The sequence below is a fragment of the Tachypleus tridentatus genome, chromosome 7 (genome assembly GCF_004210375.1).
Source record: "Tachypleus tridentatus isolate NWPU-2018 chromosome 7, ASM421037v1, whole genome shotgun sequence".
Lineage (NCBI taxonomy): Eukaryota > Metazoa > Arthropoda > Merostomata > Xiphosura > Limulidae > Tachypleus > Tachypleus tridentatus.
In genome coordinates this window covers 104534446-104559843 of record NC_134831.1, presented here as the reverse complement: position 1 = coordinate 104559843, position 25398 = coordinate 104534446, and the positions used below count along the sequence as shown (strand labels likewise).

At 32.8% G+C, this 25398-nt stretch overlaps 2 pseudogenes across 1 annotated transcript; both read left to right on the top strand.

Moving 5' to 3' along the window:
• Window positions 1–1358: 1358 nt before the first annotated feature.
• LOC143256320 (C-reactive protein 1.1 pseudogene) lies at window positions 1359–2777 on the top strand (annotated as a pseudogene). Its single transcript, XR_013031241.1, has 2 exons — window positions 1359–1406; window positions 1756–2777. The product of XR_013031241.1 is annotated as a C-reactive protein 1.1 pseudogene (transcript).
• Window positions 2778–17031: 14254 nt separating this feature from the next.
• On the top strand, window positions 17032–17895 carry LOC143254906 (C-reactive protein 1.1 pseudogene; annotated as a pseudogene).
• Window positions 17896–25398: the final 7503 nt, after the last annotated feature.

Genomic DNA, 25398 nt, shown 5'->3' with positions numbered 1-25398 from the left:
CAGTGAGCTGACTGACTTGTGTAGATCCTTTTAAGAATGCTTAAGTGTTCAGTATGGAGTACAATTTGGAACAATGTTGTAAAATTATAGTTTCGAGCTAAACATTTTAATGTATTCTTTGTAAAATATTATGTTCAACAAAATATAAAGAAACTCGCGTCACGATGAAAAAAGAATAGCCATGTCGATATTTTTATTCATCAGGTTTCTTGCAAAAATTAAATGAGTGTTTCTGAAGTTGTTATGCAACACTTATTCAATTAGAAATATCTAATTAGTGGATTTTTAGATAATTTTATATTATTTTTCCAAATCTTTAAACACGCCAAAAGGGGCTCTTCCTGTAAAGAAAATAACAAAATTGTTGAAAAATTAACTTATGAATCGCACATAAGAATATTGTGGCTTATGTATATCAGGGTTTTTGTATATTGTACAAATAGGGCCTAACAGTAAGTAATATAGCGCGAAGAAAAGTGTGACGCAATTTCACTTCAACTGGAAATATGCTAGGAGTTTGAGAGTTAATGAGGGGGCAGTCAGAGTGACACGAAATTTGGTCAGATAGGTCAGAAATTATTTGTATTGCTGAAACATTAAACACTGTGCACGTTGGGGTATCTTTGAACTACATTTTATCAGTTTACTAAGTTATATATTTCTATTTTTCTCGATATATTTATATAACAAATGTCAAAAGAATAACATTTTTTTTTCTCATATTTATGTTAAAGTTTTACCAAAGTTTGTGTAATACACCGATGCATTACCTTTCCATATTTCTCGAAACTTCAAAATGTTTTTTTTTTCTAATTTCATTGAAATGTTATCAGAATTAGTTGTTATATTTAGAGACATGGTGAGCTGTCTGCTGTGTCCAAGTCCAGCTTTAAAGATTGTAATTTCGTAAGGTGACTCTTCCACAGAGGAACAATTCATTAAATTGTAGTTCTATTATTGCAATAAAACTCACTGGTAAACTAAATAATTAAGTGTCAGCTTCAACCAACTAACTTATCTTTGCTTCTAAATTAATATTAGTGTTAAAGTAATGCAAAGTATTAATAAATAAAAATAGGAATTTAGGAAACTTGTCATAGCATAGCAACCGCTCTGATGTTTGAGGATTTGTGTATTTTAAGTACGGCGTTACACACACGTGTAAACTGTTTCAGTAACCCTGCGTCAATTATCAGTTTTTGTCTATCAACACGTTACAAGGTTGTCGAATTTTTCTTGAGTGACAATTTGAAGAAGTGAACTGTAACAGACAGTAATTGGCAGGCTGCCAGGAGAAAAAAAAAAGTGATAACTATATATATACCTGTGTGTGAAGATTTTTGTAACACAAGAAACATCCACTGAGATCTGACGCAGTAATCTTTTTCCAGGCAAGTATCAGGACCGTGAGTTTATACTTATTTCAATACGATTATCAGGTTTTAATTGCTGAACATATTTGTATATTCCCATGCCATTTTCATAATGATAAGTTGTATGCTTGATGAAATTATTTTCTTTTAAATTAAAAGTGATTTTAATACAGCAGCATACGAAAGTTTTAGACATACCCACTTTAAAACCAGACTCTAATCCTTTCGGCGAGTTAATTGTTTTCTCATCAATGCGACAGATATAAGAAAAAAAACTATGTCTTTACAGTACTATTATACCCTAACTTTCAATTTATTTTAACTCGCATTTTTTTGATACCAGAATATGTTACATTCATTTACTTCTGGTGGTTTCGTACAGGGAAAAATGAAAACACTTTACGGACCGGTTTGCGAGACCGCTGTGTTCATTTGCCTTCTATTATTTCTAACTTCTGCTCTAGAGGAAGGTGAAATCAGCAGTAAGGTTAAATTTCCTCCGTCAAGTTCTCCGTCATTCCCACGACTGGTAATGATAGGAACGTTGCCTGATCTACACGAAATTACCTTATGTTACTGGTTCAAGATTCATCACTTAAAGGCCTCACTTACCATGTTTTCATACGCTTCCACTGAAACAGACAATGAGATTGCAACATCTCTGGATGAACAAGGTGATTTTTCTTAAACGTTCATGGGAATCCCCAGCTGAAGGTACAGTGCAAAAATAAAATACATATTGCAAGGTGGTATCATGTATGTCACACGTGGTCATCATGGGAAGGTGAGACGACTATAGCCGTGGATGGTTTCCATTGTGAAGGTAACGCAACTGGGATCGCCATGGGAGCTACCCTTCGTCAAGGTGGCTTAGTTGTTCTTGGACAAGACCAGGATACTGTCGGTGGTGGGTTTGATGGAGATCAAAGTTGGGAAGGCGAACTGAGCGAACTTAATCTTTGGGACACGGTTCTGAATCACGAACAAATTAAACACTTGAGTAAATGTGTCCATCATTCGGAACGACATATCTATGGAAACATAATTCACTGGGATAAAACACAATTTCGGGCTTACGATGGGGTTGTTCTCTCACCGAATGAAATCTGTGCTTAGATGACGTATTAAAAAGAAGAATTTGGAAACCGAGTACCAAATGTTTTTCTACTGTTTGATTGTAAACTGCCTTTTCATATATTAAATGGTTCTATGTGAATCGCCACTTTATATCTATTAAAACTTCAAAGTATAATTTCTTGCATTTTTAGTAGCATTCTGTGAACGTTACATATTAATTTTTGCTAGTTCAAGATCAACTCACTTATACAGTAAAGGAGTGTACTATTTTCACACACTCATTTGTGTGTCTTTTTCCAATAAAGAATGTTTTCACTGTTCTTAAAATGTGTCCAGTCTATTCATTTCTTATATAATTTAAACTTCTAGCTGAGTTTATAAATTCAGGTAACCCACAAGTTCCTGATAGACCCTGATGCAAAAATACAGGATTCCGTACTTTATATCAAAATTATTTTGAATATATAAATTAGCAAGCCTCGTGAAACGCTGATTCAATATAAAATCGGATTGTAAAGAGGTGTGTAGGAATTACATAAGTAGTGTGATACCATAAAAATTCATCACTGTTTAAAAAGTGTACGTGGCAGCTCTTTACAACGCACTATATATATAAAAAAATACCCTTGTCGCATTTATTTTTGTGAGAAATATTTTCAGGTACATGATGTTTTCTAGAGAGAAGCCCAGTATCGTTCTCATAATTACAAAAGCAAAGGAATGAACCGATTATCTAAACATAAATAACTACCAAAGGTTGCGTTGAAGGCAACAACGCAAGTTTTATAACCTGCTTCGTGTGTGTTTTTATTATAACGAAGTCACATCAGTCTATTTGCTGTGTCTACCAAGGGAATCGAACATCTGATTTTAGCATTATGTGTGTGTGTGTGTGTTTTTCTTATAGCAAAGCCACATTAGGATGTCTGTTGAGTCCACGGAGGGAAATTGAGCCCCTGATTTTTGCATTGTAAATCCGAAGACTTACCCCCTTCATAGTTACGAACAATAATTTCGAACAAATCACCGATTTATTATTTTATGTGCATTACATGTTACGATTTCAAATAAATGGAAATTTTAATTAAAAGTCAATTGAATATTGATATATGTGAAATTTATGATATTTGCCAACATGGTTGTAACAAAGCACTTTCTTCCTTTTTCATTGAAGTGATTGCTACAGATAATGATTGATACACAAAAGTTTTAGGAGCTTACAAACAATATTTAGTCCTGTGTCTGATCTGGAATTCAATATTTTGTATACAGTTCACGAGGTGAAAATTACTTTTATTTTGATTCGCATTTCATTTTACGGGAATTCTAGCAAGCTCTATTATTCAAATGCATCAATTTTTCCCAACGAAATTATCCAATATTCTCGTAGAAATAATAATGTCCAAAGTTAATTCACTGAGTTTTGGAATGTTCGAAATCTGAAAACGTTCCTCATCAATTGAAATAATTTTCCGATTCATAAGCGTTTTAGGCCCTGCTTGGCCAGGTGGGTAAAGGCGTTCGATTCGTAATCTGAGGGTCGCGGGTTCGAATCCCTGTTGCACAAAACATGCTCGCCCTTTCAGCTGTAGGGGCGTTATAATGTGCAGTTAATCCCACTATCGATGGTAAAAGAGTAGCCCAAGAGTTGACGGTGGGTGGTGATGACTAGCTGCCTTCCCTCTAGTCTTACACTACTAAATTACGGACGGCTATCGCAGATTGCCCTCGAGTAGCTTTGCACGAAATTCAAAACAAACAATAATCGTTTTTCATAATTATAGCTTAGGAGGCCTGTAACATTCTCGACTTTAGCAGACCAACATTATTATATAACTGTCCGCAGGAGTGCAGGTCAATTAAAAAAACTTTAGGGCGACGTTCTTAAAAGTTCAGTTCACAAAAATATTCGAAGATAAAACGAGTGCTTTGGAAAAACGTATCTTGTTTATTGTTATACTACAAAATATTCTAGAAATTTAGAGAACAGACAGGACTTGCGCATTACACATTTAACAATACAAGATACACACATATCTAAAGATATATTAAATTAAAACAAGCATAGTTATTAAAATCATATTAAAATCCGCTACTTATTTTCATATATAAAACGTACAACTAGTAAGTATTAGAATCGGAAAGTCACTTCACCTACCAAACTCTCTTTATCAAACACTAGAATCCGCTCAATCGAAAGTAATAAGATTAGTTTACCACTACCCATTTACACTCCGTGCACAGAAGTACACGATATAAATGAGCTAAACACAATTAAAAGATGCTTTTAAAGTCTTTCTACAATGTATTAAGAAAGAACATAGAATCAAAATGACTTTTCAACGACGATAGTCAAATTTGCAGGAACACTAGTCACTTGAAATAGATATATTTCCCCATGCAACTACGTTACCTCACTAAACAAACGCAACACACACCACCAGCCACCTTGAGTGTTTTGCTTTTTCTCTCCACCCTCTCCTCAAGCCCCCATGTTGTCCGGTAATCAACCAAGAGAGGCCAACGTTTAATGATTACACAATTTGGAAAATTGTTACGTTGTCTCATCTATTATTCCTGAATTTTTCACTCTTGCTCGTGTTGATTGTTTTCTGTCAATGTCATTTTTAATGTTTATTTTTGAATTTAGCGCAAAGCTACACGAGAGCTATCTGCGCTAGACGTCCTTAATTTAGCTGTGTTAGACTAGTGAGAAGACAGTCATCACAACCCACCACCAACTCTTGGGCTACTATTTTACGAACGAATAGAGGGATTGACCATTACATAGTAACGCCCCCACGGAAAACAGAAAAACTCGGTTTGCTGGTGATCGGCCTTGGATTAACCATTAAGCAAAATAAGCACGTGCCTAGGGCTCCAATGGAAGGGGAGCACAACAAAGTTTTTCTCCGAGCTATCATTCCCTTAACTCTTTTACTGCCATACTCAACTTTAGTCGATTATCTTCTACAGTATGTGTTGTTGATCAGAAATTGTTTTGGAATACTTTTTTAGCTCACAATGCTTCTTGCTTATCGCTAACATACTTTATGAAACCTTTGGAATGACTGAAAACTAACTCTCAGAAAATGGATTGAAGTTAGTCTCGAAATGTTTTCAACCAATCAGAATGCAGCAAATCAATAAAGTATTTTATAAATTCATGTTTATGTGCTGATAAACCTAAGTCCTAGAATAACTTTCTGATAATCTTTGTCTACATGTAGACCTAGAGTTTAGCATGTTTGACTGTCTTAGCAACGTTTTCGTTTACGAATTTTAGTGTTTTTTTCTAATTATTATAACTATATATGATCTACATTCTTTTCTGTTTTTTATTTTTGTTTCTGTATTTTTCAGACTGCAAGATGAAATGTGTTCAACACAAGAGAGAAAACTGGCAAAAAGAACGAACAAAAGGGTTTGGATTTAGTGGCAAAAAACAGGGGAGCTGACTAATTTTTTCACTCAACTACACCACATCATGATCTTCCAAATCAAAACACATTTAGGGGTATTCATATTGAATTACGATCTCGTTTCGTGGACTCCATCTTTCGCGTTCTGACGAGATTCTTTCGACTACAATGTGGAACGTCGAGGTTATGCTTAGCTAAGACTATTTTTTCTAATGGATAAACTCTACGTATCTTTATCAGGGGTATGGTCAATCGATCTTTTGAAAAAAATTGTGTCCTTGAGGGTGCAAATATTGAAAACGTTTTTTATGAGGAAGTATTTTAAACAGCATTTCCAATATGAACTTGATAGTCCTAACTTTTAGAACATGTATTGAAAAGTCAAAACTCGATATATCTTGCCGAGTTTCGAATGTGGGAAATTAAACGTTTGCCCATTAACTGCGTATAAATATGAAGCAAAATAAATGCACAAAAACAATTATTCGTTTATTTGTTTTGAAGAATACTCACAGTGTGTCCATCGTGGGTGATCGAGCATGTAGTATTCAAATTAAAAAGAATTCTGCCACTAAACACGTGCGTCATAATTTTTATGCAATGCTGTAGAATAAAAATGATAATTTGAAAAGCCAGTTTTTAGAACACTTTTATGTCGTTTTTATGCTGGCTAAAAATGCTACATTGTTAAATTTCACAGAGAATGAAAGTACAATAAACATGTTTGAATATGTGTTTTAGGGTTCCTAATAATTTTGCTGTGAAAACGTTGTATACAAATTCAACGTTTCTGTCGAGTTCCGTGAATTTTATTAGTGTGTTAAAAAACAATTGAAGATGGGGCGAGTACTTACAATATCAACATTATCGTGGTCAGATAGGAATATAATTCAAGTGAAATACACAATTTTCGTTTTGAACTTCTTCTCATCGTACTAGTCTATCGTAGTGGTTTTATACATTAGAGAATTTACCCTATTTGTTGTTGTTCAATTTTAAGCACGGTTAACGAAACCCGGTTTCTTGCAGTACAAGTTCGCAGACATGCCTCTCTGCTATTAGGGGGCTACACGATCTTATTTAACCTGAATATGACCTAAGAATATCGAAACGTTGTATTGTCCTTTATTTTATTATAGTTTTAACACCCACACCCGTCGTCTTTAGAATATGTCACTTGAATGGGACATACTTCATTATTGTAAGAAGTGTTGTATACTCATTATATAATTTCTGTAGTGGGCATTAGTGTGTAGAAGAAATTAACATTAAAAATAAATGAGCTTATTACACCAAATTCTTTAACTAAATAAAAACAACATTTTTGTGTTATAAGGTGGTTTATTACAATATTAATAACTGCTGTACGTTCTTTTTGACGAAAAACTAGTTGCAATCCAGTGTTATTTTTGTATGTGCTGTAGTGAACCCATCACAAAGGTTTAAAAAGAGGTATAAATTCTACATCAGATAGGTAGTTAAAGAATACGTTATTTTAAACTATTCATGGATAGTGTAGATTCTGACAAAATTGTGTTAAATAATTCTGTTTTGTTGCTACTGTAATTGAAACAATGAACAAGAAAGAGGTGGAAAACCTTTTGGTACAGTTGACATTACAAGCTAGCATGTAACAACTACTCCAAAACATGTAGAAATTCTGGTGTAATATTGTCTACGTTTTTACCATACACAGCAATCACAATTGGAAAAATATGAAGTATTGACAATCTGGCAACTCTGACAAGGGCATTCGAGGAAGCATGGACGTTGTCTAGGTATGTGTTTATTTTTATTATATCTGTATAGCAACCAAATCATCTACCACGGCCCGGCATGGCCATGGGTTAAGGTGGGTTAAGGCGTGCGACTCGTAATCTGAGGGTCGTGAGTTCGCATCCCCGTCGCACCAAACATGCTTGCCTTTTCAGCCGTGGGGGCGTTATTATGTGACAATCAAACCTACTATTCGTTGGTAAAAGAGTAGCCCAAGAGTTGGCGGTGGGTGGTGATGGCTAAGTGCCTTTCCTTTAGTCTTACACTGCTAAATTAGAGACGGTTGGCGCAGATAGACCTCGAGCAGCTTTGCGCGAAATTCCAAAAACAAAAACAAACATATATCACTTTCATTGAATGCCATCTAAAGAAAGTTAATTTTAGTTGTATATTCAATAGCAGTGTGTTTTAAATTTTTCCGCTTTATACCAGATATTCTTAGCATGCAATACTGGAAACACTGTTCCTCAGTTTCTAAATTGTCTTATGTACTTAAAAAAGTGTTAATCATGTTTATATGTATGCAGATCTGTATATCTTAAATGTAGCTAACTTAGAAAAATGCATAATTTTATGTAAAAGCAACATATGATTAATTTAGATATTTTATAAATATAAGGCATTAGCAGTTTTATGAACAGATAAGTTTCAAATCAACTGAAGGATTACACAAAACTTCTGTAAAAATATTACAAAGTGTGGTGATTGCATTATTTATGTGGATTGGTTAGGCTAAGAAAAAAAGAAATAATTGTTACATATTTACCATGTGTAATTTTATCAAGATACAAAAATGACCTTCATGCTTGACATGTTTGACTATTATGACAGACTTGTTCTGCTGTTTGTACAAGAATTCAGCCATAATAAGTTGTTAAAACCTTTTAGAAACTTTAATATTACTTTTGAAAATCTATTTTTATATTTAACTGAAAACTGTGTTATAATTTACGAGTATGTGTTGAAAAACTATAAAGGAAAAGCATAATAAAATAGTGGTAAATGTAAAGAGAGGTAAAGAAATGCTAATACTTTTAGGAAAATGAATGAATGAATGTACAAAAGCCTTTCAAATGAACAGGTTTTGGAAAGAGAATAAAGGCAAACAGATCTAAAACAAGTCAGTAAAAATAAAAATACATTTCAGAACAAATAAATTTTATTTATGTGGAAAGTAGCTAGGTCAACAGCACCTATCATCAATTCTTGAATAACTGAGTAAACGTAAACTGAATTTTTGCAGAAAAGGTGCACAAACCACAAGTTCTTACATTCACAATCCAAATATGCTATGTACTTATCCATTAAATATTTTAATATTAGTATTTTAGTTATTACAGATTATTTTTGATGGAGCAAAAAGTACCTTAAAACAATGATAAAATCTGTATCATCTAACGTTGTTATAACGTGGAAAATATTATTACTGAATAGTACGTAATTAAATCTGTAAATATAGGAAGAAAAAAGTATAAAACCAACATTATACAGCACTGTTATTGGGAGAAGAATAATTGGTTTTTTTACAGTGGACCTCATTTAGGATTATTTTGAATAGGATTTATTATCTTACATTATTACTACATCCTTAACGTATTTTCTACATTTTTACACTCGTTTTCTAAATTGAACAAACGTACGAATTTTTAACTCCTGTTCATACCATAAACTTTATTAGAAAACACATTTATTCTTCTATTTTCAATAAAATGATTGCAGATATAATTTTGCAGGAGTCACATGTAATTCTATAAATCTAATTGAAAATGAATTGTAAACACACTATATTAATATAAAACAGTGCAAATTATATCAAGTGATAAGTATAAAAAGTCCATTCTTTCTTTTGAAACACTTTTAATTTTAAAAAGGGAAGATACCAGAAAAAATTTCAATATTTATTTCATTTTTATAAATTGTTTTAATCGAATCAGTTATGATTAAAGTTGCTGACCTTTCCTGAGTCTAACAGTAGCTTCTGGATACGATTTGAAACAGCATTAACATATTTTGTCACCTGTGTTCGATAACTGAAACAGGTATAGAACTGATATTTATTTTACAACCTACATGGAAGATGGGTACAATTTTAAGAGAACACAAGCTTTTGTTCATTAAGTTAATGTTTAGACTACAGCTGTTAACTCTGAAGCAACCAGAACAAGTAAAGGTTTACAGGCTATAAGAAACAATTTAATGACATAGTTAAAATATAAGGAAATTAAATTAAATAATCTCTCCCTACCTTTTTCATAGTGAAAGAAAAATATATGAAATCCTTTTTCTTCTATGAAGTAAAAAATAAGTTATTGCAGAAAAATGATTTTGAGATGAAGGAAAGAAATAACCCTTTTATTGTGTTTAAATGTTACTCTCTAATAACAACAAAGCAAAATAAAAAAATAAATAACTATTACATTTACTTAAATATTTAACATAGCACTATCTAACATATAATTGATCTTTAAATTTTACTTGCATTAAATGTTGGAGTAAGATATTATCAGACACCACATTATGCCATCAACTAAAATAGAAGAAGTACAAAATAAAATTTTGGTGAAGCCAACCATTTTTAGAATTGTCTCTGCTCTAATAAGCAGCCCATAAATCGCCACCTAAAACAGCACAGAGATCAAAGTTATTTTATCATTTTGGCTGCCTTTAAACAAAGATGTACCAACACATTTTGTGGCTTCACATATCTTTCACAATCAGTTGTTATATTTGGTACTCGTCCTTGAACAGAAAGTGTTCCTGAGAAAAGGAATTTTGAGTGCTGTTGACAGAGTAATAAGCAAACATAATAAAAAAATCTATATAACAATTTACGTGAAACATATACTGATGTGTATACACAAGATGTAAGGTAATCAAAAGGTAACAGTAGAATGACGTAACATGGGTGAAATATAAGCGTAACTTCAGCAATTTTTATGCTATAATGACTTGATCAAATTCCAGTTTGTATATCTAAACAATAAATCCCACTGCACCTGTTTTCAAACTACACAAAAATTCGTAAATATTTATTTAGACAATGCAACAGTAAATTTCCATCACAGCTGTATCCAAAAAGTATAACTTTTCATTAAAATCTACAAAATGTTGCAGTCCAACCCTATAAATGTAAATATATTTTTAATTGTGCGTGTGTGTATAACATAAAGTTTGTCTTATTCAAATACGCTATTTACAGCTGAAACCAAAACTCGCATTCAGCAATAAATAAGCACAAAAGAGTATTTTCATATTCACGTTTTTCATCTTGACAAATACACATAAAACCTTATGAGATATGCTACATCTAAAGCTTTAGTTATAACTGCTATCATGCTATCGTTTGCGTTAGTATAAAGCTCATTTATCTTTGAGACTAAATTGCAAAAATGAGTGATTGTGAAGAAGCATTTCATTGTTGATTTTTTCATGGATAAATAGGAAATATGCACACACAGAGATTATATTTAGAGTAATGTTTAACCAATTTCACACTTATAAACAAATTCTTAATCGTAATTTCTCGTTCTTAACCTAAAGTACAAGACCATTTCTGTTATCTAAAAATTTTAACTCGGTCCAACTGGTCATTTCTTGCCATATAAAAGGTAGCATAACAAGTTATTGTTTATAATATGTTATTTTAAATGATTTCTCAGTTTAATCAACCAAAATAAAAGATACAATTAGAACATACAAATATTTCACACATATAAATGATAATAAGACACTATAAAGGTTAGAACATATGCATTCCTGATGTCTGATAATAAACAGTGTAACGAAATTCTGCACGTATGTTTGACATGTTTTAAATATACCGTTTTTAATCAAATAGACTGTGTGTAGTCCATGTATTGTTGAAATTTATCGTCAACAAGTTAGAGACACCTATTATTAGGATTCCGGTCCCGTATAAAAACCTGACCTTCACTTACTTACACCCATTTCAATTATTTAACGAATTTTGGAAAAAATGTTGTCATAAGTGTGTTTCTTTTGTTTAAAAGTTTGCTTTGAAATGTGTACGTTGAAAAATTATTGAAAGGGCGAAATTTGTGCCACCATATTAGTAGTTCTTGTTATAAAGTTTCAAAGTACTTAGTAGTTTATTTCACAAACACATATAGTATAATCGTGGTAATGATTTAGTTTCAAATAAAAGTAAGACGTTCCTCAACTGGGGATGTTCTAAGATATTGGTATCTGTCTTCGCTTCTTATATACTGTTGATGTTGTTACAATGCTTTTAAATATATTTATAGGTATCTTTAAAGTTTTGGAAATGGGGTGGTGCTATGATAGCTTAGTTTCTAAAGTGCTCATAATTCTGTTTGTAATTATGCGTTATTAACACGCACAGTGCTAATTTTACCCAAGAGCATCACGCAGGCGCATTATGCAGACGTATTGTTGTTTTTACAGTAAATTGCTCATTCATTGAAAATTTTAATATTCGAGATTTATTTGTGAATAGATCCCAACGGAACATAAAGTAAGAAGACGGTAAACAAAGTTCGAATTAGAAAAACACCAGTTGAATAACAGTAACTGTAAAACTTGCAATGAAAAAATATATACATTAAGATATATCGAAGCTGATCTATGTGATCGGATCGATATTCGTTCTTCCTTTGGAGAATTGTCACTTTTTCATTCTATCCGTTATAAATACGTTTTTGATATCTTAATCTAATTGTTGTTTCTTGTTATTAAACAAGATATACAAAGGGTTATAGTCTAGCATAAGTGTTTTTATTTTCTTTTGGTACAGGTATGAGGAAGTGATCGACCGAGATTAATAAATCATTGCTTCCCAGTGGTAAAGCCGTATGTCTTCTAATTTAAAATTCTAATTATTTTTTATTAACGCTAGAAACCGGTTTTCGATATCTGTTGCGCTTTATCACAGACATACTTTGTGCGTGTTTTGTCACAAGTATTCTGATGAGATATTCAAACTAATTGCCATGAAATTTACACAGAAACTCGCTAAAAATTAATAGCTTGAGTACAATAGTTAGTACATGAATAATATACACAGAAGACATAGTTGAATGGATAGATGTTAGATGTATATATACCATGTAGAAGGTGCTGGAAAGATACGTGTTTGGCTGCTTCTTGCTTGGGCTTTGCTGTAATATCTGTGGGCTAGAGTGTGGAAGCGGAATTTGATGACAAGTTCATCGGTGGGGTTATTGACGTAGAAGTATGGGGTGTACTTATGGAGAAGAAATGCCATTTTGATCGCGATGACCTGTTGCTGTTGGATCATTTTATACAAAATGATGGGCATATTAGATGTGATTGGGCAGTGATATTCGTAAACAGGTTTGATGAGTAGTCTATGATGGTCGTGAATATAATATGATAACTAAAATTTTAGCTGTAATATTAAAGGTCACTAGAGTGTTGTATGTTATGTGTTTGAGTTTTCTATTTTCCTGTCAAATGCTATTGTATGTGTTTTAACTGGATTGAGAAGAACTATTCGTTTTTTTACACCATATAACTAATTGATTCAATGTCTCTTGGTCTTGGACTCTGGACGCGGCGATGAAATGTGAACTTCTCCACACTTCAATGTCATCAGCATAATGAGAGATGAGTGTATATAGTAGCCGTGATAGCAGTATGTTATTTACAAAGAGGATGTAGAGTAGCGGGACTGTGGACAAAACCTTGAGGGGTCTGTTGCTTTCAGTGGAAACGAACTGGATATGAAATTGTTAACCTTAACTTTAGAAGAGCTGGTGGTACTAAATCTAGGGAGCCATTCTTAAATGGAATAGGAATTCTGTATTAAATCAGCTATACTTTAGGTAGTTATGCCAGACGGTGTCGGATACTTGTTTTATGCTCAGAAAGGCTGCACCTGTGGAATGGTTACGATTAACCCCTTGGTGTATAGTTCCGACTAATCTTACTAAGTGAACTGTTTTCTGTCTGCACTTTCTGATCTCGTTCTCATTATTACTGAGAATGTTTCTAATTTCTATGTAATGTAGTAACGTGTTTGATATTTCTTTTTTTATAATTTATCCCAAGGTGTTTAGCAGTCTCATGAATTTATAGTTGTTGGGTCGGCTTAGGTTTGAGATTTTCTTGGAGATGACTGTTATTATCACGGAATTCTAGATATTACCTGGAAACTAAGGATATATTAAGTAAAGGGAGGCTAGATAGTGAGGTGGTTACAGGTAGTTCCTTCTAAAAAAGACAGCAAGATAATTACTTGGGCATTCATTGTGTTGATGAACAACAGAATTCTGAACAAGAATTTTTATTTTATTCGTCTGTTTGTTTGAAATGAATCATACAGTTGATACGAAGAAATGTCTGTGTTGTATGCCTAACTCTGGTATGAACATCTTAATTTTAGCGTTACAAGTCCGCAGACTTACAACTGAGACACTGGGGGGCAAAGCTGGTCAAACAGTCAAGTTTCCTACAAGGAGACATAAACAACCCCATTATGTTCTGTCGATTGATGAAACCAATAAATTGAAAATAGATTGTGTCACCAACATAATATTTGCGACTGATTCGCTTGTACTACTGCGTATATTTCAATGGTTATTTTTCTGATGGATGGCAGAAAGTAAAGCAGATACGTGATAAGACCGTTATTTGGACGTAGGTGACAGGCCGTGCAGGGATAAGCTGAAGGAAGAAACTGGGAGATTTTAAGATAAACTCTGTAGTCAAGTAAGGTAAAACAATATTGGGAAAATGTCCACCTAGTCTAACTAGGAAAGCAAAAATGGTGCTCGTGAGAGGTCTTCAACGGCAGAAAGATGGAATTCGAATGGTTAAAAACGACGTACCGTAAAATATGGCTAAAATGAAGCAAATTATGGGGAATCATTATAACAAAATACATTGGCAAGAATAACAAGGTTGCGATTCATCAGAATAATCTATTAAACGTTTATTATATCGGTAATGAATATATCACAAGTGAAATTGGAACTTTTTATTTTCACATTACACGTCCAACTTCTTATGAATTTGCAATAAAGTAATGTGGAAATTAAAACTTAATATTATTAATAAATTTTACCTTTGACATAAATAACAGATCTGATTATGACACATTTCGGTTTCATTACCTAGCATTTAAAATATAACACGTTTAAATGGTTTAATATACTAAACGGAGCTTCAAAGACCTTGAACGTGATTTTTCACATCAACCTATTTCTCAACACGTGCAAACTCACAATGACCTTTACTTACAAAGATTCTTTAGGCTACTAAATAAATCATGAATTTGATACTAAACATACACGTGTTTCAAAGACTTGTTTATTATTTGGCTGTCAGGTTGAATAACGATTGATTATGTGTTTAATTACATTTTGTTTTATCCAATTTCAAGGCGAAACTATTTCTTTGAGGCACGTTCTTGAAGGAAAGTAAAAAAAAATTAGAAATGGACAAGTAATTTGAAAACTGCTGTTTTGACCCGCAATATCATAATTTGGTTTTCTTATTCTCATTACTTAAGACATCTGGCTACCAATATTAAGAATGTAAACCATCGATAATCATTTGATTCGAATGTTGATTTTGTTTTGTATTTTTGAAAAATGTAAGGTTGCACAGTGAGGTGACTGACTTGTGTAGATCCTTTTAAGAATGCTTAAGTGTTCAGTATGGAGTACAATTTGGAACAACGCTGTAAAATTATAGTTTCGAGCTAAACATTTTTATGTATTCTTTGTAAAATTTTATGTTCAACAAAATATAAAGAAACTCGCGTCACGATGAAAAAATGATAGCCATGTCGATATTTTTATTCATCAGGTTCATTGCAAAAATTAAATGAGTGTTTCTGAAGTTGTTATGCAACACTTATTTAATTAGAAATATCTAATTAGTGGATTTTTAGATAATTTTATATTACTTTTCCAAATCTTTAAACACGCCAAAAGGGGCTCTTCCTGTAAAGAAAATAACAAAATTGTTGAAAAATTAACTTATGAATCGCACATAAGAATATTGTGGCTTATGTATATTAGGGTTTTTGTATATTGTACAAATAGGGCCTAACAGTAAGTAATATAGCGCGAAGAAAAGTGTGACGCAATTTCACTTCAACTGGAAATATGCTAGGAGTTTGAGAGTTAATGAGGGGGCAGTCAGAGTGACACGAAATTTGGTCAGATAGGTCAGAAATTATTTGTATTGCTGAAACATTAAACACTGTGCACGTTGGGGTATCTTTGAACTACATTTTATCAGTTTACTAAGTTATATATTTCTATTTTTCTCGATATATTTATATAACAAATGTCAAAAGAATAACAGTTTTTTTTCTCATATTTATGTTAAAGTTTTACCAATGTTTGTGTAATACACAGATGCATTACCTTTCCATATTTCTGGAAACTTCAAAATGTTTTTTTTTTTAATTTCACTAAAATGTTATCAGAATTATTTGTTATATTTAGAGACATGGTGAGCTGTCTGCTCCTTCCAAGTCCAGCTTTAAACATTGTAATTTCGTAAGGTGACTCTGTTCCACAGAGGAACAATTCATTAAATTGTAGTTCTATTATTGCAATAAAACTCACTGATAAACTAAATAATTAAGTGTCAGCATTAACCAACTAACTTGTCTTTGCTTCTAAATTAATATTAGTGTTAAAGTAATGCAAAGTATTAATTATTAAAAATAGGAATTTAGGAAACTTGTCATAGCATAGCAACCGCTCTGATGTTTGAGGATTTGTGTATTTTAAGTACGGCGTTACACACACGTGTAAACTGTTTTAGTAACCCTGCGTCAATTATCAGTTTTTGTCTATCAACACGTTACAAGGTTGTCGAATTTTTCTTGAGTGACAATTTGAAGAAGTAAACTGTAACAGACAGTAATTGGCAAGCTCCCAGGAGAAAAAAAAAAAAAGTGATAACTATATATATACCTGTGTGTGAAGATTTTAGTAACACAAGAAACATCCACTGAGATCTGACGCAGTAATCTTTTTCCAGGCAAGTATCAGGACCGTGAGTTTATACTTATTTTAATACGATTATCAGGTTTTAATTGCTGAACATTTTTGTATATTCCCATGCCATTTTCATAATGATAAGTTGTATGCTTGATGAAATTATTTTCTTTTAAATTAAAAGTGATTTTTAATACAGCAGCATACGAAAGTTTTTAGACATACTCAACTTTAAAACCAGACTCTAATCCTTTCGGCGAGTTAATTGTTTTCTCATCAATGCGACAGATATAAGATAAAAAACTATGTCTTTACAGTACTAATATACCCTAACTTTCGATTTATTTTAAGTCGCATGTTTTTGATACCAGAATATGTTACATTCATTTACTTCTGGTGGTTTCGTAGAGGGAAAAATGAAAACACAACGGACCGGCTTGCGAGACCGCTGTGTTCATTTGCCTTCTATTATTTCTAACTTCTGCTCTAGAGAAAGGTGAAATCAGCAGTAAGGTTAAATTTCCTCCGTCAAGTTCTCCGTCATTCCCGCGACTAGTAATGATAGGAACGTTGCCTGATCTACACGAAATTACCTTATGTTACTGGTTCAAGATTCATCGCTTAAAGGCCTCTCTTACCATGTTTTCATACGCTTCCACTGAAACAGACAATGAGATTGCAACATCTCTGGATGAACAAGGTGATTTTTTTCTTAAACGTTCATGGGAATCCCCAGCTGAAGGTACAGTACAAAAATAAAATACATATTGGAAGGTGGCATCATGCATGTCACACGTGGTCATCATGGAAAGGTGAGACGACTATAGCCGTGGATGGTTTCCATTGTGAAGGTAACACAAGTGGGATCGCCATGGGAGCTACCCTTCGTCGAAGGGGCTTAGTTGTTCTTGGACAAGACCAGGATACTGTCGGTGGTGGGTTTGATGGAGATCAAAGTTGGGAAGGCGAACTGAGCGAACTTAATCTTTGGGACATGGTTCTGAATCACGAACAAATTAAACACTTGAGTAAATGTGTCCATCATTCGGAACGACATATCTATGGAAACATAATTCACTGGGATAAAACACAATTTCGGGCTTACGACGGGGTTGTTCTCTCACCGAATGAAATCTGTGCTTAGATGACGTATTAAAAAGAAGAATTTGGAAACCGAGTACCAAATGTTTTTCTACTGTTTGTTTGTAAACTGCTTTTTCATATATTAAATGGTTCTATGTGAATCGTCACTTTATGTCTATTAAAACTTCGAAGTATAATTTCTTGCATTTTATTACATTCTGTGAACGTTACATATTAATTTTGCTAGTTTAAGATCAACTCACTTATACAGTAAAGGAGTGTACTATTTTCGCACACTCATTTGTGTGTCTTTTCCAATAAAGAATGTTTTCACTGTTCTTAAAATGTGTCCAGTCTATTCATTTCTTATATAATTTAAACTTCTAGCTGAGTTTATAAATTCAGGTAACCCACAAGTTCCTGATAGACCCTGATGCAAAAATACAGGATTCCGTACTTTATATCAAAATTATTTTGAATATATAAATTAGCAAGCCTCGTGAAACGCTGATTCAATATAAAATCGGATTGTAAAGAGGTGTGTAGGAATTACATAAGTAGTGTGATACCATAAAAAATTCATCACTGTTTAGAAAGTGTACGTGGCAGCTCTTTACGACGCACTATATATATAAAAAAATACCTTTGTCGCATTTATTTTTGTGAGAAATATTTTTCAGGTACATGATGTTTTCTAGAGAGAAGCCCAGTATCGTTCTAATAATTACAAAAGCAAAGGAACGAACCAATTATCTAAACATAAATAACCACCAAAGGTTGCGTTGAAGGCAACAACGCAAGTTTAATAACCTGCTTCGTGTGTGTTTTTATTATAACGAAGTCACATCAGTCTATTTGCTGTGTCTACCAAGGGGAATCGAACATCTAATTTTAGCATTATGTGTGTGTGTGTGTGTTTTCTTACAGCAAAGCCACATTGGGATGTCTGTTGAGTCCACGGAGGGAAATTGAGCCCCTGATTTTTGCATTGTAAATCCGAAGACTTACCGCCTTCATAGTTACGAACAATAATTTCGAACAAATCACCGATTTATTATTTTATGTGCATTACATGTTACGATTTCAAATAAATGGAAATTTTAATTAAAAGTCAATTGAATATTGATATATGTGAAATTTATGATATTTGCCAACATGGTTGTGACAAAACATTTTCTTCCTTTTTTCATTGAAATGATTGCTACAGATAATGATTGATACACAAAAGTTTTAGGAGCTTACAAACAATATTTAGTCCTGTGTCTGATCTGGAATTCAATATTTTGTATACAGTTCACGAGGTGAAAATTACTTTTATGTTGATACGCATTTCATTTTACGGGAATTCTAGCAAGCTCTATTATTCAAAAGCATCAATTTTTCCCAACGAAAATATCCAATATCCTCGTAGAAATAATAATGTCCAAAGTTAATTCACTGAGTTTTGGAATGTTCGAAATCTGAAAACGTTCCTCATCAATTGAAATAATTTTCCGATTCATAAGCGTTTTACGCCCTGCTTGGCCAGGTAGGTAAAGGCGTTCGATTCGCAATATGAGGGTCGCGGGTTTGAATCCCTGATGCACCAAACATGCTCGCCCTTTCAGCCGTAGGGGCGTTATAATGTACAGTTAATCCCACTATTCGATGGTAAAAGAGTAGCCCAAGAGTTGACGGTGGGTGGTGATGACTAGCTGCCTTCCCTCTAGTCTTACACTACTAAATTAGGGACGGCTATCGCAGATTGCCCTCGAGTAGCTTTGCACGAAATTCAAAACAAACAATAATCGTTTTTCATAATTATAGCTTAGGAGGCCTGTAACATTCTCGACTTTAGCAGACCAACACTATTATTTAACTGTCTCTAGGAGTGCAGGTCAATTAAAAAAACTTTAGGGCGACGTTCTTAAAAGTTCAGTTCACAAAAATATTCGAAGATAAAACGAGTGCTTTGGAAAAACGTATCTTGTTTATTGTTATACTACAAAATATTCTAGAAATTTAGAGAACAGACAGGACTTGCGCATTACACATTTAACAATACAAGATACACACATATCTAAAGATATATTAAATTAAAACAAGCATAGTTATTAAAATCATATTAAAATCCGCTACTTATTTTCATATATAAAACGTACAACTGGTAAATATTAGAATCGGAAAGTCACTTCACCTACCAAACTCTCTTTATCAAACACTAGAATCCGCTCAATCGAAAGTAATAAGATTAGTTTACCACTACCCAATTTACACTCCGTGCACAGAAGTACACGATATAAATGAGCTAAACACAATTAAAAGATGCTTTTAAAGTCTTTCTACAATGTATTAAGAAAGAACATAGAATCAAAATGACTTTTCAACGACGATAGTCAAATTTGCAGGAACACTAGTCACTTGAAATAGATATATTTCCCCATGCAACTACGTTACCTCACTAAACAAACGCAACACACACCACCAGCCACCTTGAGTGTTTTGCTTTTTCTCTCCACCCTCTCCTCAAGCCCCCATGTTGTCCGGTAATCAACCAAGAGAGGCCAACGTTTAATGATTACACAATTTGGAAAATTGTTACGTTGTCTCATCTATTATTCCTGAATTTTTCACTCTTGCTCGTGTTGATTGTTTTCTGTCAATGTCATTTTTAATGTTTATTTTTGAATTTAGCGCAAAGCTACACGAGAGCTATCTGCGCTAGACGTCCTTAATTTAGCTGTGTAAGATTAGTTAGAAGACAGTTAGTCATCACAACCCACCACCAACTCTTGGGCTACTCTTTTACGAACGAATAGTGGGATTGACCATTACATAGTAACGCCCCCACGGAAAACAGAAAAACTCGATTTGCTGGTGATCGGCCTTGGATTAACCATTAAGCAAAATAAGCACGTGCCTAGGGCTCCAATGGAAGGGGAGCACCACAAAGTTTTTCTCCGAGCTATCATTCCCTTAACTCTTTTACTGCCATACTCAACTTTAGTCGATTAGCTACTACAGTATGTGTTGTTGATCAGAAATTGTTTTGGAATACGTTTTTAGCTCACAATGCTTCTTGCTTATCGCTAACATACTTTATGAAACCTTTGGAATGACTGAACATTAACTCTCCTAAAATGGATTGAAGCTAGTCTCGAAAGGTTTTCAACCAATCAGAATGAAGCAAATCAATAAAGGTATTTATAAATTCATGTTTATGTGCTGATAAACTTAGATCCTAGAATAACTTTCTGATAATCTTTGTCTACATGTAGACCTAGAGTTTAGCATGTTTGACTGTCTTAGCAACGTTTTCGTTTACGAATTTTAGTGTTTTTTGTTCTAATTATTATAACTATATATGATCTACATTCTTTTCTGTTTTTTATTTTTCTTTCTGTATTTTTCAGACTGCAAGATGAAATGTGTTCAACACAAGAGAGAAAACTGGCAAAAAGAACGAACAAAAGGGTTTGGATTTAGTGGCAAAAAACAGGGGAGCTGACTAATTTTTTCACTCAACTACACCACATCATGATCTTCCAAATCAAAACACATTTAGGGGTATTCATATTGAATTACGATCTCGTTTCGTGGACTCCATCTTTCGCGTTCTGACGAGATTCTTTCGACTACAATGTGGAACGTCGAGGTTATGCTTAGCTAAGACTATTTTTTCTAATGGATAAACTCTACGTATCTTTATCAGGGGTATGGTCAATCGATCTTTTGAAAAAAATTGTGTCCTTGAGGGTGCAAATATTGAAAACGTTTTTTATGAGGAAGTATTTTAAACAGCATTTCCAATATGAACTTGATAGTCCCAACTTTTAGAACATGTATTGAAAAGTCAAAACTCGATATATTTTGCCGAGTTTCGAATGTGGGAGATTAAACGTTTGCCCGTTCACTGCGTATAAATATGAAGCAAAATAAATGCACAAAAACAATTATTCGTTTATTTGTTTTGAAGAATACTCACAGTGTGTCCATCGTGGGTGATCGAGCATGTAGTATTCAAATTAAAAAGAATTCTGCCACTAAACACGTGCGTCATAATTTTTATGCAATGCTGTAGAATTAAAATGATAATTTGAAAAGCCACTTTTTAGAACACTTTTATGTCGTTTTTATGCTGGCTAAAAATGCTACATTGTTAAATTTCACAGAGAATGAAAGTACAATAAACATGTTTGAATATGTGTTTTAGGGTTTCTAATAATTTTGCTGTCAAAAACGTTGTTTACAAATCCAACGTTTTTTGTCGAGTTCCGAGAATTTTATTAGTGTGTTAAAAAAACAATTGAAGATGGGGCGAGTACTTACAATATCAACATTATCGTGGTCAGATAGGAATATAATTCAAGTGAAATACACAATTTTCGTTTTTGAACTTCTTTTCATCGTACTAGTCTATCGTAATGGTTTTATACATTAGAGAATTTACCCTATTTGTTGTTGTTCAATTTTAAGCACGGTTAGCGAAACCCGGTTTCTTGCAGTACAAGTTCGCAGACATGCCTCTCTGCTATTAGGGGGCTACACGATCTTATTTAACCTGAATATGACCTAAGAATATCGAAACGTTGTATTGTCCTTTATTTTATTATAGTTTTAACACCCACACCCGTCGTCTTTAGAATATGTCACTTGAATGGGACATACTTCATTATTGTAAGAAGTGTTGTATACTCATTATATAATTTCTGTAGTGGGCATTAGTGTGTAGAAGACATTAACATTAAAAATAAATGAGCTTATTACACCAAATTGTTTAACTAAATAAAAACAACATTTTTGTGTTATAAGGTGGTTTATTACAATATTAATAACTGCTGTACGTTCTTTTTGACGAAAAACTAGTTGCAATCCAGTGTTATTTTTGTATGTGCTGTAGTGAACCCATCACAAAGGTTTAAAAAGAGGTATAAATTCTACATCAGATAGGTAGTTAAAGAATACGTTATTTTAAACTATTCATGGATAGTGTAGATTCTGACAGAATTGTGTTAAATAATTCTGTTTTGTTGCTACTGTAATTGAAACAATGAACAAGAAACAGGTGGAAAACCTTTTGGTACAGTTGACATTACAAGCTAGCATGTAACAACTACTCCAAAACATGTAGAAATTCTGGTGTAATATTGTCTACGTTTTTACCATACACAGCAATCACAATTGGAAAAATATGAAGTATTGACAATCTGGCAATTCTGACAAGGGCATTCGAGGAAGCAGGGACGTTGTCTAGGTATGTGTTTATTTTTATTATATCTGTATAGCAACCAAATCATCTATCACGGCCCGGCATGGCCATGGGTTAAGGTGGGTTAAGGCGTGCGACTCGTAATTTGAGGGTCGTGAGTTCGCATCCCCGTCGCACCAAACATGCTTGCCTTTTCAGCCGTGGGGGCGTTATTATGTGACAATCAAACCCACTATTCGTTGGTAAAAGAGTAGCCCAAGAGTTGGCGGTGGGTGGTGATGACTAAGTGCCTTTCCTTTAGTCTTACACTGCTAAATTAGAGACGGTTGGCGCAGATAGACCTCGAGTAGCTTTGCGCGAAATTCCAAAAACAAAAACAAACATATATCACTTTCATTGAATGCCATCTAAAGAAAGTTAATTTTAGTTGTATATTCAATAGCAGTGTGTTTTAAATTTTCCCGCTTTATACCAGATATTCTTAGCATGCAATACTGGAAACACTGTTCCTCAGTTTCTAAATTGTCTTATGTACTTAAAAAAGTGTTAATCATGTTTATATGTATGCAGATCTGTATATCTTAAATGTAGCTTACTTAGAAAAATGCATAATTTTATGTAAAAGCAACATATGATTAATTTAAATATTTTAAAATATTAGGCATTAGCAGTTTTATGAACAGATAAGTTTCAAATCAACTGAAGAATTACACAAAACTTCTGTAAAAATATTACAAAGTGTGGTGATTGCATTATTTATGTGGATTGGTTAGGCTAAGAAAAAAAAGAAATAATTGTTACATATTTACCATGTGTAATTTTATCAAGATACAAAAATGACCTTCATGCTTGACATGTTTGACTATTATGACAGACTTGTTCTGCTGTTTGTACAAGAATTCAGCCATAATAAGTTGTTAAAACCTTTTAGAAACTTTAATATTACTTTTGAAAATCTATTTTTATATTTAACTGAAAACTGTGCTATAATTTACGAGTATGTGTTGAAAACTATAAAAGGAAAAGCATAATAAAATAGTGGTAAATGTAAAGAGAGGTAAAGAAATGCTAATACTTTTATGAAAATGAATGAATGAATGTACAAAAGCCTTTCAAATGAACAGGTTTTGGAAAGAGAATAACGGCAAACAGATCCAAAACAAGTCAACAAAAATAAAAATACATTTCAGAACAAATAAATTTTATTTATGTGGAAAGCAGCTAGGTCAACAGCACCTATCATCAATTCTTGAATAACTGATTAAACGTAAACTGAATTTTTGCAGTAAAGGTGCATAAGCCACAAGTTCTTACATTTACAATCCAAATATGCTATGTACTTAGCCATTAAATATTTTAATATTAGTATTTAAGTTATTACAGATTATTTTTGATGGAGCAAAAAGTACCTTAAAACAATGATAAAATCTGTATCATCTAACGTTGTTATAACGTAAAAAATATTAATACTGAATAGTACGTAATTAAATCTGTAAAAATTGGAGGAAAAAAAGTATAAAACCAACATTATACAGCACTGTTATTGGGAGAAGAATAATTGTGTTTTTACAGTGGACCTCATTTAGGATTATTTTGAATAGGATTTATTAACCTACACTATTACTACATCCTTAACGTATTTTCTACATTTTTACACTCGTTTTCTAAATTGAACAAACGTAAGAATTTTTATCTCCTGTTCATACCATAAACTTTATTAGAAAACACATTTATTCTTCTATTTTCAATAAAATGATTGCAGATATAATTTTGCAGGAGTCACATGTAATTCTATAAATCTAATTGAAAATGAATTGTAAACACACTATATTAATATAAAACAGTGCAAATTATATCAAGTGATAAGTATAAAAAGTCCATTCTTTCTTTTGAAACACTTTTAATTTTAAAAATGGAAGATACCAGAAAAAATTTCAATATTTATTTCATTTTATAAATTGCTTTAATCGAATCAGTTATGATTAAAGTTGCTGACCTTTCCTGAGTCTAACAGTAGCTTCTGGATACGATTTGAAACAGCATTAACATATTTTGTCACCTGTGTTCGATAACTGAAACAGGTATAGAACTGATATTTATTTTACAACCTACATGGAAGATGGGTACAATTTTAAGAGAACACAAGCTTTTTGTTCATTAAGTTAATGTTTAGACTACAGCTGTTAACTCTGAAGGAACCAGAACAAGTAAAGGTTTACAGGCTATAAGAAACAATTTAATGACATAGTTAAAATATAAGGAAATTAAATTAAATAATCTCTCCTACCTTTTCATAGTGAAAGAAAAATATATGAAATCCTTTTTCTTCTATGAAGTAAAAAATAAGTTATTGCAGAAAAATGATTTTGAGATGAAGGAAAGAAATAACCCTTTTATTGTGTTTAAATGTTACTCTCTAATAACAACAAAGCAAAATAAAAAAATAAATAACTATTACATTTACTTAAATATTTAACATAGCACTATCTAACATATAATTGATCTTTAAATTTTACTTG